This window comes from Dasypus novemcinctus, chromosome 10, assembly GCF_030445035.2.
Source record: "Dasypus novemcinctus isolate mDasNov1 chromosome 10, mDasNov1.1.hap2, whole genome shotgun sequence".
Taxonomy (NCBI): domain Eukaryota; kingdom Metazoa; phylum Chordata; class Mammalia; order Cingulata; family Dasypodidae; genus Dasypus; species Dasypus novemcinctus.
Genome location: NC_080682.1, coordinates 3,914,241 through 3,932,408, shown reverse-complemented (window position 1 = coordinate 3,932,408; position 18,168 = coordinate 3,914,241). Strand labels below are relative to the sequence as shown.

At 51.3% G+C, this 18,168-nt stretch overlaps 1 protein-coding gene across 3 annotated transcripts in view; it reads right to left on the bottom strand.

Moving 5' to 3' along the window:
• SHANK2 (SH3 and multiple ankyrin repeat domains 2) overlaps nucleotides 1-18,168 on the bottom strand; it is a 619,022-nt gene that overhangs the window by 533,814 nt on the left and 67,040 nt on the right. Inside the window, exon 3 of one of the 3 annotated variants that reach the window (XM_071217913.1) lies at nucleotides 2,451-2,572. The exons of the other annotated variants lie outside the window; for them this stretch is intronic. The gene's annotated coding sequence lies outside the window, so the exon portion shown is untranslated. The remainder of the gene's footprint in view (nucleotides 1-2,450; nucleotides 2,573-18,168) is intronic. 3 annotated transcript variants of the gene reach the window in all.

Below are 18,168 nucleotides of genomic sequence, written 5' to 3'. Positions count from 1 at the left end.
TTTCCATATAATTTAAGAATTTTAAACAGATAATTAAAAACAATATCATGTACAAAATCGTCAACATTTCAATATGCTTAGGGTAAAGTGACAAAAAAGACATACATGCTAAAACCTATGACATATGCTAGAAAAACTAAAAGACCTCAATAAATGGCGATCTATAGCTTACAGCTTGATGAAGGGCTGGAAGACTCAGTATTGTTAAGATTCTCTCCAAATTGACCTACAGATCCAATAGGATCCCAATCAAATTCTAGGCAGGTTTGTTGTTGTTATTCTTTTGTTTTAGAAATTGACAAACTGATTCTAAAATTAATATGGAAATGTAAAGAACCTACAGCAGCCAAAACAATTCTAAAAAGAACCAAGCTGGAGAACGACTGCTACCGGGTTTCAAGCTTAACATATTTTACATGAAGCAAGAGTAATCAAGACAGCATGTTATTTCTGTAAAGATAGATGACTAGAGCCACAGGACAGAAATGAAACCACACATATGCAGACGACTGACTTTGACATAGATGCAAAAGCAATTCAGTAGAGAAAGAAAAGTCTTTCTATAAATGGTGCTTGAACAAATGGATATCTAACCTCACACAATACACAAGAAACTAACTTAAACGCAATGTGAAACTTAAAAATATAATAATCGTGTTCAGGGAAACCTAGGAGAAAACATCTTGGGTTAGATTAATATTTCTTAGCCATAGCACAAAAAGCACAATCCACAACAGAACAAATTGATATACTATAATTCAACAAAATGAAAAAGATCTACTCTTCCAAAGATTAAGTTACCAGACTAAAAAAAATCCACCACAGGGAGGAAATACTTGAAAAGCCTATATCAGGTAAAGGACTTTTATATGTTCAAAACTCAATAATAAGAAAGCAAACAACCCAGTTTTAAAAACAGGCAAAAACAAAACAAAACAAACCACCCAGATATTTCACCAAAGAAGATACACAAATGGTGACTAGGCACACGGAAAGCTGCTCTGTTGAGCATCATTAGTCATTAAGGATATGTAATATAAAATCACCATGAAATACCACTACATACCAACTAGAATGACTAAAATTAAAAAGACCGACATATCAGGTGTTGGCAAGAACGTGGAGGATCTGGAACTCTCCTACATGGCTGGTGGGAATGCAAAATGATACAGTTTGATGGTTTCTTAAATACTTAAGCATATACTTAGCCAAATGATCCGGTTATTTTGTTCCAAAAGAAAAATGCCCATATAAAGACATATATTCAAATGTTCACAGCAGCTTTATTTGAGATAGAAAACAACTGGAGGAATCTAAATCCATCAACAAGTGAATGGACAACCAAACTGTAGCACAGCCATATGATGGAATACTACTCAGCAATAAAAAAAGAACAAGTTCTTGATACAAGCAACAACATGGGAGAATCTCAAAATAATGATGCTGAGTGAAGGAACACAGATGAAGAGCTCAAACTGAATGACTCCACTTTTACATAAAATTGTAGAAAAGGCAAACTAATCTATAGTGCCAGAGAACTCCTGGAAGTTTGCGTAAAGGGGAGAAGGGGAGGAGAGGGGAGAAAAGGTTGGAAAAGGGCACAAAAACGTTTTTGGGGTGCTAGTTAACATGGATCATCTTGGAGGGATGGTTTCACAGGTACACACACGCATATGTCCAAATTTATCAAACTGTACACGTTAAACAGGTGCAGCTCATTGCCTATCATTATGTTTTTAGAGAGGGAGTGAAAACAGAAGCACTGAGGAGAAAAAATGGGCTAAGAATAAGAAATATGGCTGTTTGGGAGAGGGCAAGAGAGAATGAAGCCTAAAATCAGAGACAAGAGCCAGGCAGCCTGACTTCCTCCCTGCGCGGTGAGGCCCCACTTCCGCTGAGTGCCCTTCACCAGTGACTTCCCTTCCATCTCCAGGGGCTCTCTATTGCCTGCAGCCAGGGGCTAATGCCAGAAAGAATCCATCCTGCTAAGAACTGCACCTCTATCACCTGAAGTGTGCAAGTTTAGTCTTTGAGGAAATGGCAGCCTAGAGCCAAGAAATGACCACGCTGAACAGGATGTGTCTTGGCCATTCTGTACAGATCCGAGGCCTTCCGAGCATCTCTCCACCCACCAGATGACAGGGTGGCCCTGGGGAGGTACTCCATCCTCCACGACAGAACAGCCTGGGTGACCCCCCCGGAGCTCCAGAGATGAAAGCCCCAAGTTCAATTTCATGGAAACCCTTGCCGGACAGTGAGGAACCCACCACAGGCTTGCCCGGAGCCGACCATGGTCACCGTGACCTGCCCCCTGGGCAGGACAAAGCATTTTGCTGAATTTTCAGGCCCAAATGTCATTGTTTTATTTTGCACTTGCAGAAAAATATTACCCAGCAGCCAAAGCCTCTGAATATCCTTATTCCAGACGTACCTTATCTCCCCCTCCTCACCTTGTTAGCTGCGAGAAGGAGCCACAGGGCACAGGCTTCTGCTTCTGTTGAAATGGACCCTACCTGCTGGGGCTCTTTATCAGTGGGTGTCAGATGGAAGTGAAGAGAACAGAAGCGGTTTCCTGGAGGAGAGGACAAGCATTGGTCTGAGCAGTTAAAACAGGTTTTCCTACCAGGGCAGGGGCAGAAGAAAAGCAGGGGAACCCAAAGATCCTTACCTACCCCAAAGCCAAGGCCACAGGTGATGAGGTTCCAGATTCCTAATTAAAATACATACAGGCTTCCAGAAGATCCCTCCATATGTCAGGTTTGAATAAAACTTATAAATCCACACAAATAAAACTCATCACACAAGCCAACATGCCAGCAAGGATCAAATTAACTTCAGCCCAGGGACTCAAGCCTCTGGAAAGCACTGGAACAAAACCCAATGGGGTTGATGCTGTCACCAGCTGCCATCTATGGCTCTTAAGGAGACCATTAGAAAGGAAGCAAAAAGTTGCGAGGCCAGGACAGATGACTAAACAGCCCCCCCACCCCATTAGTACCCTCCTAGGACAGCCTCAGCGGCTCTTGCTAATGCATTTCCAGCTATAACAGCCATCTTCTGATGCCACGTGGCAGATTGTTCATGTCCCTGCTTCTTGAAATCCCACCAAAGTGGCAGCTAAGGGACTTAACTTTTAATACACAAGGGCAAATAGCAAAGGAGAGGATAAAAAAAAGCAAGGTCGAATTTGGGGGAAAGGATAAAAGATTAGAGTATCTAAGTCCTCCCCATCCTGCAAGGAAAAGCCACCGGAGGCAGGGAGCACGGAAGCCAGTCAGCTCATAGCTCAGAATTCAAGGAAGGAGTAGGAAATGAATTTCAGGATGGACCTGGAAGCAGGAAGATGGAGCCAAAGTGTGTAGAGGTAGCAGCTGGATCCCCAGCTCTGGTCCTCCAAGGTGGCCCTTCCCTCAACTTGGGGGTAGGGGGCCTGGTCGAGGGCAGGGCTGAGGCAAGACATAGGTACAAGGAGACTGGGTAAAATCCATGCACTAAAGGGGGAGATTCCCGCCCCCTGCCTCTGCCCCCTTCCCCTCACCTGCATCTCAGCACTCTGCAGGCTGATGTCCTCCCCAGCAGGTGGGAGAGTCCTCTCTAGGGACCTTGACAAACCTAAAAGAAAAGACGTGCAGACATGTGCAGCCTGCGCCCCCAGGGAGACTGCCAAAGCCCCTCTGTCCCCTAAGGGATACCCTGACCTTGCAAGCCCTGACTGCCCACAGCTCTTCCAATCATGTTTCCAATGGCCCGTCTTGATAAAAACAGAGCTAAGGATCTCCCCACACTGAACAAAGTAAAAGTGTGACCGCAGAAAGCTAAGGCAGTAGGCTGGCGGATGGTCCCCCCAAGACACAGCCACTTCCTCATCTCTAGAACCTGTGACTGTTTCCTGCATGGTGACAGGGCATGTCTATGGGACACACTCCCATAGATGGCGAAGAACCCTGAGAATGTCCTCCTAGATTAGCTGGGTGGGTCTGGAATGCCGTCACAAGCATCCCTATAAAGCAGCTGAGGGAGAGTAGATCCGTCAACTCCCTGGCAAAGAGGCCACGTGGAGACAGCGGCCATGGCTGGGTGACGCTGCCACGAGCTGCCAGGGGGTGAAGAGGCAAGGAAGACTCTCTCTGCCCCAGAGATGGCATGGCCCCACCGCGGACTCATTTCTGGCCAAGTGATACTGATTTCGGACTTCTGGCCTCGAGAACTGGGAGCAAATCAACTCCTGTCGTTTTAAGCCACCAAGTTGAGATTTGTTACAGCACCACAGGAAGCTGACGGAGCTACGGAGAGAAAATGAAGGAAATCCTACAGAAATCACAGCAAAGGAGGCAAAGAGATGGAAAACAGGAGGGAAAAGATAACAAAATAACAGAATTAATCCAAGGTACCCAAAATAGAAACTGAAATACGTGCCAGAAAGGGAGAGAAGAAATTGGGAGGGAGAGATTAATAAATATCTTTAAATGTAATAATAGGAAGAAAGCAAGTTAAATAGCGAAATATGACTTTTGCCTAAATATTAGCAAAGATTCAAAAATGTATCTCAAACATGAGGTTGATATTTTTCCAAATGCGGAAAAATGACCTGCTAGGGAGAAGGAAAGTCTTCCTAAAAATAAAGCCTGCCAGGTGGCACCTCCAAACCCAACTCTCCTTGGGAGTTCTTTCAAGATCCGTCTCAGCTGCTGAGGGAGGGAGAAGTAGGTGTGCACGGCTTCCACCGCTGTCTTGTTCACCGAGACATGGCAGCAGCCGGGAAAACGCAGTTCTTCCACAGGGGAGTAAATCTCCACCCGCTCTGCCTTCAGGGGAAATTTCCTGTGTTTGGCTCGCTGGGCTGAGTTCTTAGAAAGTCAGCTCCTGGAGGGCAGGAAGCTCACCCTGCAAAAGAGCCGGCTTCCCGCACCTAATGGGATCACGGGCAAAGGAACCCTGTAGCGAGCCACGGGTGGGCTTTGAGAACGGCCACGACCACACAGACTCTCAGAAAAACATCCCAAGGTCGGCGCGCCACCCTGGCCAAACGAGGGCTGCGGGTGGAAATGCCTGGATTCCGCTGGTGGAGAGTCAAGCAAAGGGCTCCGGTCGAGACGTCCACTCAAGGTGACACGACGGGACCTTCTACGTCTAGAGCAACTTCTGCTTCCTGAGCAGCTAATAGCAGTGCACCGAGAGGCAATGGTGCACACCTGCGCTTCTCAAACCTGGAAGCCACGGGACCTGCCTGGGGAGGTTAAAAATCTCAGATGCTGTGGTCCCACCAGAGTCAGATCTCTTGAATCAGAATCTCTGGTGGGGCGTAGGTGAATAAGAATTTTAAAAAGAAATCTATGGTGGAGATGGTAGCACAACACTGTGGACGTAATTAACAGCACCGAATTATATACTTGAATGTGGTCAAAGGGGAAATGTTAGGTTGTATATATGTCACTAGTATAAATTTTTTTTTTAATCCACAAGACTGTAAACCCTAAGGTAAACCACAGACTATAGTGAATAATCCAATTATAAAAATGTGCTTTCATCAATTGTAACAAACGTACTACCACGCTAATGCAAGCTGTTAATAATAAGGTGGTATATGGGAACCCTGTATTTTACTTTATTTATTTATTTTTTAATTGATTTTGTAAAAATGTTACATTAAAAAAAATATATATATATATATGAGGTCCCATTCAGCCCCACCAGCCCCACCCCACCATTCCCCCCCCAGCAACACTCACTCCCCTCATCATGACACATCCATTGCACCCGGCAAGTACATCTCTGGGCATCTCTGCACCTCATGGTCAATGGTCCACATCATGGCCCACACCCTCCCACAGTCCATCCAGTGGGCCCTGGGAGGATTTACCATGTTTTTTCCATAAACCCATAACTTCTCTATTAAAATAAAGAAGAAGATAAAAAAGAAATCTACCGCCGTGGTTCTGACATGCTGCCTGGGCTAAACGTCAGGGATGTGGTCCAGCCTCAGGCTGGGGCAGAGAGCCCCCTGCCTTTGCCAGCAGCTTCTCCCTCCCCATTACAGAATGGGCCATCATACCCAGGTGATGCCTGAGTTGGAAAGAAGTTTATGGGGAAAGAGAAAAACTGCTTTCCTAGAAATTCCAGATGGAGATGGTGGTTCTACATCTTAGCTAGGAGACTGAAGCCTTTTTCTCTCATAAGACAGCACTTCCTTCAGGTACATAGAGACATGACAGGTCCCTTATAAATCTGGTCCCAGTACAGGTCCCCACACTCGAAGCAATGCCACCATCCACTGGAAAACAATTCTCCTTGTTCCAGCCTCTTTTCTTGTTCCAGACTCTTTTCAAGGATGTTTGTCAAGCTTTGGAAGATAAAGAATCTCCCTCTGGAGCAAAGGGCAGTCATGCTTAGGGTTCATTATAAAAGATTCGGTTTCCCGAAGCTCAAGTGTTTTTCAACCCACTGAGTATGCAATATCATCTGGCCTTCTTTGCATTCTACTACAGGAATTGGAGCATGAAGAACCAGCACAAAAACTGCTGACGCTTTGCTGATGCTCTGGTCATGCGTAATAACGGTCTTTTGTCTCTGTCCCAGGAGTCTTGTGTCTTCTACCAGCATTCACAGAGCTAACTTGTTAGCTCACAAGTAGAGTGCAATCTCAGACCCTGCAGAGTTCTTGACAATTTGGGGAAACTCAGAGACATGGTCTTCTGGAAGAGGAAGGAGAAGGGACCCAGGAGCTGGGTTAGGGGATGTGAAGAGATTCCCTAAGGTCAGGTGGCGAGTGCTTTGTCCACATGGTGTGCCAGGGCAGGGAGAGGGCATGAGGGTTTCCAGTCCTGTGAGCTGACGTTCAGAGGCTGAGCAGGCGTGAAACGAGCTGCCAGGATGGTGCTGAGGGTGACGCTCTCTCCTCCAGGTGAGCAGAGGAAGGGGCCCTGCCAAGGCAACGGGGCAGTGAGGCCCGCAGTCGCAGGCAGAGGAGATGCGGCCGAGGCTGCTGAGCCAAGGGGTCTTGAAGGTGGAAATAACCAGTGGCAGCAATGAGGAGCTCGCTATTTGATACCAAGCTTTGGGAGAGAGAAGCAGAGACTTGAGATGTTTGTTGGGTTGAGCCCTCAGCAGAAACTGAAAGCAAAGGCACCTGCCGGGTTAGCACCGAGCGTCTCCTCTGCTCCTGTTGAGAGATGACTAGGGGGACAGGTCTCTCTCTGTCTGAGGACCAAAGGCCATACAGGCCCATCCAGGTAAGCAGGGGAACTGCAATTTTTAGGGCTCTCTTGGACACAGGTGTCCAAGTTAAGCCCCCACCTGAGCTCATGGTGGAAGAGGGTGCCCAGATATGGCTAAAGAGGCATAGGCAGAGTTCACAGTGGGGATGGGGGGTTATTACGACCTTGTACGGGGGAGCCCCTTTGGGCCAAATCAACATATGCTTTTTTGTGTGTATACTTTTTTTTTTTTTGTATTTTTTTGAAGATACATAGATCACAAAAAATGTTACATTAAAAAATACAAGAATGGGAAGTGGACATGGCTCAACTGATAGAGCATCCACCTACCATATAGGAGGTCCAGGGTTCGATCCCCAGGGCCTCCTGGCCCGTGAGGAGCTGGCCCACGCACAGTGCTGCTGTGCGCAAGGAGTGCCGTGCCACACAGGGGTGTCCCCGGGTAGGGGTGCCCCACGCGCAAGAAGTGCACCCCGCGAGGTGACCCACCCCGTGGGAAAAGCGCAGGCCGCTCAGGAGTGGCACTGCACACACATGGAGAGCTGAGGCATCAAGATAACACAACAAAAAGAGACACAGATTCCTGCTGCTGCTGACAAGAATATAAGTGGACACAGAAGAACACACAGCAAATGGACACAGAGAGAGAGCAGACAACGGGGCGGGGGGGAGGAAGAGCGGGGAGAGAAAAAAAATCTTTAAAAAATACATATATAAGAGGACCCAGGGCGGCGGACTTTTCCACAGTTCAAACCCTGGGCCTCTTTGACCCGTGTACAGCTGGCCCACATGCAGTGCTGATGTGCACAAGGAGTGCCGTGCCACGCAGGGGTGTCCCCCGCATAGGGGAGCCCCACACGCAAGGAGTGCGCCCCGTAAGGAGAGCCGCCCAGCGCGAAAGAAAGTGCAGCCTGCCCAGGAATGGTGCCACACACATGGAGAGCTGACACAGCAAGATGACGCAACAAAAAGAAACACAGATTCCCAGTGCCGCTGACAACAACAGAAGCGGACAAAGAAGATGCAGCAAATAGACACAGAGAACAGACAACCGGGATGTGGGGGGAAGGGGAGAGAAATAAATAAAATAAATCTTTAAAAAAAAAAAAAAAGGACCCGATATACCCACACCCACCCCCCTCCTCCCACATCAACAACGTCTTTCATCATTGCGGTACATCTATTGCATTTGGTGGATACATTTTGGAGCACTGCTGCGCCACGTAGATTATAGTTTACATTGTAGTTTACATTCTCCCCCAGTCCATTCAGTGGGTTATGGCACGATATATGATGTCCAGCATCTGTCCCTGCAGTATCATTCAGGACAACTCTAATTTGCCCTAAATCAACATGCTTTTGCGATGAATGCGTCTGACATTGAAGTAGGAACCGAGAGGTCGTGTGCTTCCACCTCCCCCTCCACACGTGCCACCAAGGACTCTCTGGATTAGTGAGAGCTGATCGGCACCTTTGGGACCCACAGCCCCAGTGGCCCCATTGAGCTACAGGTCTCTGTGACTGTCGAGTTCCCTGACTGGAGATTATGACCAAGGGAGACGGCCCCCCTCCAGAGGCACCTGCACTTGTCACCTGCTGACACTGCCCCCAGCGGCACCCCCGACATGCAGGCGTTATCCTGCTACTACAACCTTTTCAAAAGGGAACTCCTGGCCCTCGGAGACCCTGTGACTCTCAGCCCCGATGCTGCCATTTGGGGGGGGTCAGCTCTGACCCAATAACAAGGCAGGGCGGGCCCGACGAGCTGCGCTTGCCAAATGAAAATGCTCTAGACGAGAGCGCATCTTGGCTTGAGAAGGTGCAGCGATGCCTGGCACAAAACTCTGTCCCCCCAATCATTGCTTAAAGCAGAGCCTCCAGCTTAACTGGACCCTCGGTTTGTGAAGTCTCCCCTAAATGCCTGGGCCTAGTTCTCTGATGAACCCAGTTCTGAAGGAACCTTGTTCTCTGATGCACTGGGCTACGGGGCTATTCTCTCGGCACCAGCTATGCAGAATGGACGCTGCTCGGCAGACAGAACTCAAGGCCATTCTCGTAGCTCCGGCCAACATCGCCCTCGATGACCTTTGTTAAATTTTTACCAACTCATGGGCAACTGCTGGCTGTTTGGTCTGCTGCTTGGCCTGACCAATTAAAGACCTCTCCCTTGGGGACGGCAAACCAGGGGAACAAATCCCAGCTGTGGACTGACCAGCCGGGACACCCGCTGTCTGATGAGACTGACCCGAATCAAGCTGCTGATGGTGCTGCAGCCCCAGCCTTGCCACCGCTGCTACGTGGAGCCGTCGTGGTGCCAGACATGGCAGCACGGCCCCGTTACAGACCAAGCACAAGGTACGGTGCCCTGCCCCCGGTGCGGAGGCCACCCCTGCATGCCAGACCTGTCCGTCTTGCCCAGAGTTGGCTGGTTGGTCCCTCTGGAGGGAAAACCCACAGCCCCCGCCCCACCTATGGCAGAACGACTGTATCAGACCCTTGACCCCTCCTTGGCACTATCGGTGGTGCTTCACCACGGCTGACACATCTCAGGTGGTGGCACTGCTATTCCAGGGCCATCAACGGACTCAGCCACACAACTGCGGTGCTTTCGGCCAGTCTGTGCCATAGTTTCAGCTTTCCAGAGCACTCTTGGTGAAGGAACATTTTATCACAAAAGCTGCTTGGCTGTGGGCTGAGTCGAGGTTAGCATCCACAGGTACTCGACACGGCTGAGGGTCAAGGTTATCATGCATGGGTACTCGACATGGCTGAGCGTCAAGGTTATCATGCACAGGTACTCGACAGGGCTGAGGGTCAAGGTTATCATGCACGGGTACTCGACAGGGCTGAGCGTCAAGGTTATCATGCACGGGTACTCGACACGGCTGAGGGTCAAGGTTATCATGCACGGGTACCTGACACAGCTGAGGGTCAAGGTTATCATGCACGGGTACTCGACACGGCTGAGGGTCAAGGTTATCATGCACGGGTACTCGACACGGCTGAGGGTCAAGGTTATCATGCACGGGTACTCGACATGGCTGAGCGTCAAGGTTATCATGCACGGGTACTCGACACGGCTGAGGGTCAAGGTTATCATGCACGGGTACTCGACATGGCTGAGGGTCAAGGTTATCATGCACGGGTACTCGACATGGCTGAGGGTCAAGGTTATCATGCACGGGTACTCGACATGGCTGAGCGTCAAGGTTATCATGCACGGGTACTCGACACGGCTGAGCGTCAAGGTTATCATGCACGGGTACTCGACATGGCTGAGCGTCAAGGTTATCATGCACGGGTACTCGACATGGCTGAGCGTCAAGGTTATCATGCACGGGTACTCGACATGGCTGAGCGTCAAGGTTATCATGCACGGGTACTCGACATGGCTGAGCGTCAAGGTTATCATGCACGGGTACTCGACACGGCTGAGGGTCAAGGTTATCATGCACGGGTACTCGACACGGCTGAGCGTCAAGGTTATCATGTACGGGTACTCGACATGGCTGAGCGTCAAGGTTATCATGCACGGGTACTCGACACGGCTGAGGGTCAAGGTTATCATGCACAGGTACCTGACACAGCTGAGGGTCAAGGTTATCATGCACGGGTACTCGACACGGCTGAGGGTCAAGGTTATCATGCATGGGTACTCGACACGGCTGAGCGTCAAGGTTATCATGCACGGGTACTCGACATGGCTGAGCGTCAAGGTTATCATGCACGGGTACTCGACATGGCTGAGCATCAAGGTTATCATGCACGGGTACTCGACACAGCTGAGCGTCAAGGTTATCATGCACGGGTACTCGACACGGCTGAGGGTCAAGGTTATCATGCACGGGTACTCGACACGGCTGAGGGTCAAGGTTATCATGCACGGGTACTCGACATGGCTGAGGGTCAAGGTTATCATGCACGGGTACTCGACAGGGCTGAGCGTCAAGGTTATCATGCACGGGTACTCGACATGGCTGAGCGTCAAGGTTATCATGCACGGGTACTCGACAGGGCTGAGGGTCAAGGTTATCATGCACGGGTACTCGACAGGGCTGAGGGTCAAGGTTATCATGCACGGGTACTCGACATGGCTGAGCGTCAAGGTTATCATGCACGGGTACTCGACACGGCTGAGCGTCAAGGTTATCATGCACGGGTACTCGACAGGGCTGAGGGTCAAGGTTATCATGCACGGGTACTCGACATGGCTGAGCGTCAAGGTTATCATGCACGGGTACTCGACACGGCTGAGGGTCAAGGTTATCATGCACGGGTACTCGACACGGCTGAGGGTCAAGGTTATCATGCACGGGTACTCGACACGGCTGAGGGTCAAGGTTATCATGCACGGGTACTCGACAGGGCTGAGCGTCAAGGTTATCATGCACGGGTACTCGACACGGCTGAGCGTCAAGGTTATCATGCACGGGTACTCGACACGGCTGAGGGTCAAGGTTATCATGCACGGGTACTCGACACGGCTGAGCGTCAAGGTTATCATGCACGGGTGCTCGACAGGGATGAGGGTCAAGGTTATCATGCACGGGTACTCGACATGGCTGAGCGTCAAGGTTATCATGCACGGGTACTCGACACGGCTGAGCGTCAAGGTTATCATGCACGGGTACTCGACACGGCTGAGGGTCAAGGTTATCATGCACGGGTACTCGACATGGCTGAGCGTCAAGGTTATCATGCACGGGTACTCGACATGGCTGAGCGTCAAGGTTATCATGCACGGGTACTCGACACGGCTGAGCGTCAAGGTTATCATGCACTGGTACTCGACATGGCTGAGCGTCAAGGTTATCATGCACGGGTACTCGACAGGGCTGAGGGTCAAGGTTATCATGCACGGGTACTCGACACGGCTGAGCGTCAAGGTTATCATGCACGGGTACTCGACATGGCTGAGGGTCAAGGTTATCATGCACGGGTACTCGACAGGGCTGAGGGTCAAGGTTATCATGCACGGGTAATCAACACGGCTGAGGGTCAAGGTTATCATGCACGGGTACTCGACATGGCTGAGCGTCAAGGTTATCATGCACGGGTACTCGACATGGCTGAGCGTCAAGGTTATCATGCACGGGTACTCGACACGGCTGAGGGTCAAGGTTATCATGCACGGGTACTCGACAGGGCTGAGGGTCAAGGTTATCATGCACGGGTACTCGACAGGGCTGAGGGTCAAGGTTATCATGCACGGGTACTCGACATGGCTGAGCGTCAAGGTTATCATGCACAGGTACTCGACAGGGCTGAGGGTCAAGGTTATCATGCACAGGTATTCAACACAGCTGGGCGGAGGACCACAAGGCTATGGCCTGGGGCTTCTCTGCCAACCCGATTTCACAGCAGAAAGGCCCGGCCTGGGGCTGGGATAACGAGGGTTGTGGGGGACAGGAAGCGGTGCAGTCAGAACCACTGGGGATCCTCCCTCCCAGCCAAGCGCAGCCCTCATCTGAAAAGACGGCAGGCGTGGCTAAGGAAGTGGAATGGCATCAGGCGCAGCCAGGCGTGCCCAGCTGGGGGGCCGCGCGCCCACGGCTGAAGAGAAGGCACCCAGCAGAGCAGAGCCGCCGTCACCCGGACGGCTTCGGCCCCAGGCCCGGCTGCCGCTGCCGCACCCTTGTGCACACACCTGGTGGGTCCCCAGGAACCCGGGAGAGCCGCAAGCGAAGGCACTGTTGACTGCAGCTGCACAAGGCCAGAGGGTCCCTGTGTATTTATTTATTTGACCACCGGGGCCCTAAGGCTGGTGGCGGTAAGTGAGCAGTGAGACCGGTAGAGGATTTCCAAGGTCTAGAAACAGGTCCAGACACCCAGCGTAAACCCCTAGGAGCGCCTCCAGTGCATGCCCAAACCACACCCTGGGAGCGGCGATGACACGCAGACTTCTGTGCCACTTCTCAGGGGCAGAGACGGCTGGGAGCCTGCTGTCCGGAGCTGGACGGGGCATCACCTCCTGCCCTAGAAGAGGGCTTCTGCAGGGAACAGGACGGGGACCCTCCCCGCCCCGGCCTCCCACGGCATCTCCTTCTCAGAGAATGCAAGTCCATAAGTGCCAGGCCTTCCCACAGGACAGGTCAGGAGGCCCGGGGACGGGGGGACGGTGTAACACCGCCGTGAGAGGGGCAGTCCCAACGCCAGGACCCCCACCGTCTTCCTCAGCCTCGCTTTCCTCATCTGTAAAGTGGGAGCAATCCTAGCCCCTAACGGCACTGGACGGGGCAGTCGGGACAACTGAACGAAACATACGCAACGCACACGTTAGACGCGCTCAACGCTCACTAGCGTGGAACGTCCACGTGCATTAGCCGCCAGGGCGGTGGGAAGCCGCTCGACTTCCTAGTCAGCTTTTCACAAGACGCTTCGGTGTCCCTGGAAGTCCACTGGGCTGCACGTGTGAGAGCCTGATCGCTGACACGTCAAACAAAATGGCTTTCTAGATGTCATGAAATAAAGTCACACACAAAAGGCTTTCCACCCCAAGCCCCAGCTGGAATCCAGGCTCCCCAGATGGATGCTGTGACCCCCGCCCCGGTTGTCCCCTCTATAAGCAAGCAAGACCAAAATCGAGGCCCTCGCCGAGATATTTTCAATGAAAAGAAGGCCAAGGAACGGGGCTCTCCCTGAACGAGAGTCTAGCCTTGATCAGGAAATTACTTCATCAATCTAACATCACACTTTCTGCTTCCAGCCATCCCTAGAATGTCTACTTAGCAATGTAAATTGCAAAGAAATCCATATTCATTAAGGATTCCTTTTTCTAGAGATTTTATCAGGCTATCAGGTTGCTATCAGCTCCAAAGGAGACAGAAGAGGGCAAGAACCACAGAACTCAATCAAGCCTGCTTAATTAAATTCCACCAATGGTGCCCCAGGAAACAACCAAGCGCTCCTAGAAAACATCACAGCGTTCGCAGGTAGACACTCCTGTGAGAGGCACAAATTCCACGCAAGCCAGAGCAGGCATAACGCAGGCTAGTAAGACGGGGAGTTAACAGACCGATCTGGAACGTGGCAGAGTCCCCGTGGACATCAGTAACCCCCAAGATGGCTGCTGGGGGACCCCGCCCCCCAAGATTTGGCTATCCAGAGCACAAACTTCTCCTGGAAACAAAGAAAAGCCCCGGAAACTCCCCAAGGACTTTATCATTGGGTCCACACTGGGGCATTGATGGGTGGGGTAATCAATCAAAACAGCAAACAGCCAGAACCCCTCCCCTGCCATTAGCAAAAGGGTGAAATAATTAACAGTTTATAAAGCAGACTTCCAGATCTGAGCGCGCTCTCTGGACCTCTGGACCTGTTCCTGCCCTCTGCGTGCCACTCTCGCCATTTTTCCTCTGCCACATGGCCACGCAAGTAAAACCTGGGCATTTATAATCTATAACGGGGAATTGTAGCCTGTAAATCAGCCCTCGTCATCCCTTTTCAGCCCCTTCCTCTCTACCTGGGACCACTGCTCTGTTACTTTCTCCCATTTCGCTTCCCTCCCTACCTGAACAAATTGCTGACCTAACTCACCCGGCGTGCTCTTGAAATTCATTCCCGCAGCATAGCCAAGAACCTAAGTAAAATCCGATAACAGGTATACATACATCCTCACTACCTTAAAAAAGCCTGGAGAACAGAACCTGGCGCTCTGGAGGGCGCAAGGAATATCGAGACCTTCTCCCGTGGCCTTCGTAGGTGTACGGGGAGAGAGGCCCGCGCCGGGGGTGCTGAGACCCACGAGCCGAGCTGGGAGTTGGCGCTCACTGTCTCCCGGGTTCGGAGGTGAGAAGTCCAAACTCAGGATGGAGGTTCCTGCCGGGTGGCGTGCTGGTGGCAGCTGTCCCCCGCCCCGGGGAGAGCTCTTGCTCCTTGTGTCTGCTCCTCGGGCTTCTCCTCGCTGCTCGCCCTGACTCCCTGCAGCCTCGTCTACATAAGATCCTTGGAGGTCTACTCCCAGGTGAGTCCTCGGTTCAATCGAGAGCACCTCGAAAGGCCCTATTTAAAATGGGTTCATACTACAGAACTCTTGTGACTAGTAATGGAAGATATTGCTGTGGAGGCAGTGGCCACGGTAGATGCTGAGGGCAGGGGGAGGGAAGAAGAGGTGAGACGTGGGGACATTGTCCAGACTTGGAGTTGTCCTGAGTGATGTTTCAGGGACAGATGCAGGACATGATATATCCTGCCATAACCACCGAATGGACTGGGGGAGAGTGTGAACTACAATGTAAACTATAGTCCATGCGGTGCAGCAGTGCTCCAAGATGTATACACCAAATGCAGTGAATGTGCCATGATGATGGAAGAGGGTGTTGATGTGGCAGGAGTGGGGTGGGAGGGTGGGGGGTTATGCGGGAACCTCTTATATTTTTTAATGTAACATATTTTGTGATCTATTGATCTTCAAAAAATACAACTAAAAAAATGATGGGGGTTGGGAGGTGGGGAGCGGGGTATATGGGAACCTCTTATGTTTTTTAATGCAACATTTTGTGTGATCTATTAACTTTAAAAAAACATAATTAAAAAAATAAAATAAAATAATGGTTCACAACCACAGGGACGTGGATTAAGAGTTGAGCAGGACTTCTGCGGGGGCTATGGCTCAATCCCCAACCCCGTGCCAAGCCAGATTCCCCCGTCAAATCCCAAGCAAGTCACGCAAGATGGAGGCTCTGCGGGGCCCATCCAGGAGGCCGCGTGGGCCTGCCTGGACTCCAGCCACCGGCTTCCGAGGCCCCTCCCGCAGCGGCGCAGTAAACCCAAGTCAAAAGGTTATTTTTTTTTTTTCATTTCTGGGGATCACCTGCTGTGACCCAGAGATGCCCCGAATTCCAGACGTGGCCTTCAGCACGGTGACCCCATGGCAGCAGAGGCGCTGGGCACCGTCTGGAGAAGTCTGATATTGTTAATGAATTCCAAAAAGAAATATTGGATTATGTGTGTAAACTGATCTTCTCCTCTGGGCATATTAGATTATACTGGATTCATAAGGTTAAATTAAGGAATTATGTAAACCTCTTATGCCAGTAGGGTGTTGAGTCCCCGCCCCTTGGTGGGTGGGGACTCACAGGTAAAAGGCGTGGCAGAGGACAGAGTTGAGGGTTTCTGATGTTGGAGTTTTGATGCTGGAGTTTGATGCTGAAGCCTTAAGCTGGAGCCCTGGGAAGTAAGCTCCCAGAGGAAAGAGAAGCCAGCCCAGGAAGAGAGGAACCCTGAGCCCAGGGAGAAGGAAGACCCTGGAAGGGAGGAAACCAGGAAGCCTGAGCCCTCGCAGACGTCAGCAGCCATCTGGCTCCAAATAGACTTTGGTGAGGAAGTAACTTCTGCTTTATGGTCTGGTGTCTGTAAGCTCCTACCTCAATAAATACCCTTTATAAGAACTAACCACCTTCCGGTATTTGGCATCAGCACCCCTTTGGTGAAGATACACCGTCCAACATCTTCAGGTGGATGCCACAGCTCTCTGCCATTCAGGACGGCTCCACCTCCTCCGGACCCCAGAGCTGCCTACGGCCGGGGCGGGCCGGGGGGTCTCAGTCCTCTTTCTGACCAACGGGGCACCGAGGGACCCAAAAGCCAAGCCAACGCCACGTGAGCATCGCAACTGCAGCTGAGCGGGCGGGCAGCCAGACGGGAGACTGCTTTGCCCGGCGGCCGCCCAGGCCGCACCCGGGACGCTCCCCTGCAGGTGGCTGGTCCCACAGGACGGCAGTTACACTCCGCCATGGCAGAGCCGCAGGGCCACGGCATCCGCACCAAGGTGGAGACAACGGGCGGCAGGGAGCTGCAGGAAGGCGAGCGCGACGCCCCTGCAGGCAAGCGCTCTCGACCCTCCTCACCTGCCCGGCGTTACTCACTCGTTATTTTTCTTTAGACTGCCTCCTTTTTTAGCTTAAATTTAAATTAGCAAGGAAAATAAACACAAGCCGAGAGCCCATGAGTTAACAGCTGTCTCCAAAGGGCAGGCCAGGGAGGGTGAGGCTGATTTCAAGGCGGGGAGATGGGGCAGAGGGCAACCCGGACAGTCCAGAGAAAGGACCCCTGGCAGGGCGCCGGCCGGAGGGAGCTGCAGGCCGGCCACAAAGGGTCTGCAGAGCCCACGCGCAAGTCATTAAAGCGTCAGGGTCTCCACCTCGATGCTACAACGTCTTCCCTTACTAATCACAGTAGTTCCATAGTAGAGTATCAGTAAGTCCACTCTAATCCATACTCTATTCCTCCAGATGTGGACAAAGAGGCCACGGGAGCTGCTGAGGGCAGGGAGAGGGAAGAAGAGATGTGATGTGGGGGCATTTTGGGGACTTGGAGTTGTCCTAAATGATGTTGCAGGGACAGAGGCTGGACATTATATATCCTGCCATAACTTATTGAATGGACTGGGGGAGAGTGTAGACTACAATGTAAACCATAATCCATGTGGTGCAGCAGTGCTCCAAAATGTATTCACCAAATGCAATGAATGTCCCACGATGATGAAAGAGGTTGTTGATGTGGGAGGAGTGGGGTGAAGGGGGTGGAGGGTATATGGGGACCTCTTATATTTTTTGAATGTAACAATTTTTTTAAAGTAGAGAAAAAAATAAAAACTAAAATAAAATGTCAAAGTCAAGGAAATGCAAGCTAGAGCCAAGCAATTAAGGAAGTTAGCTGACAACCTGGGTGATGGGGCAGGGGCAGGGTGGGCTGCAGAGCCCTGGCTCGTGCATCTGAGCAGGTTGCTTTGGGAGGGGGACTGGAACCCCAGGAAAGAGGAAGGCCTGCCAAGACAGACCCCTCACCGCGGGAGACCTGGAAAGAAGCCCACTCTGCGCAAGCCCGCCCCGACATGGGAATTCCAAAGGGCCTGGGCAGGTCTAACTGCTCCCCGCGTGCACCAAAAGCTTGTGATCCCAGGAGGGCGGAAACCTAAAGTAAGACGTGCAGGGAGAAGCCTGCTAACTGCACT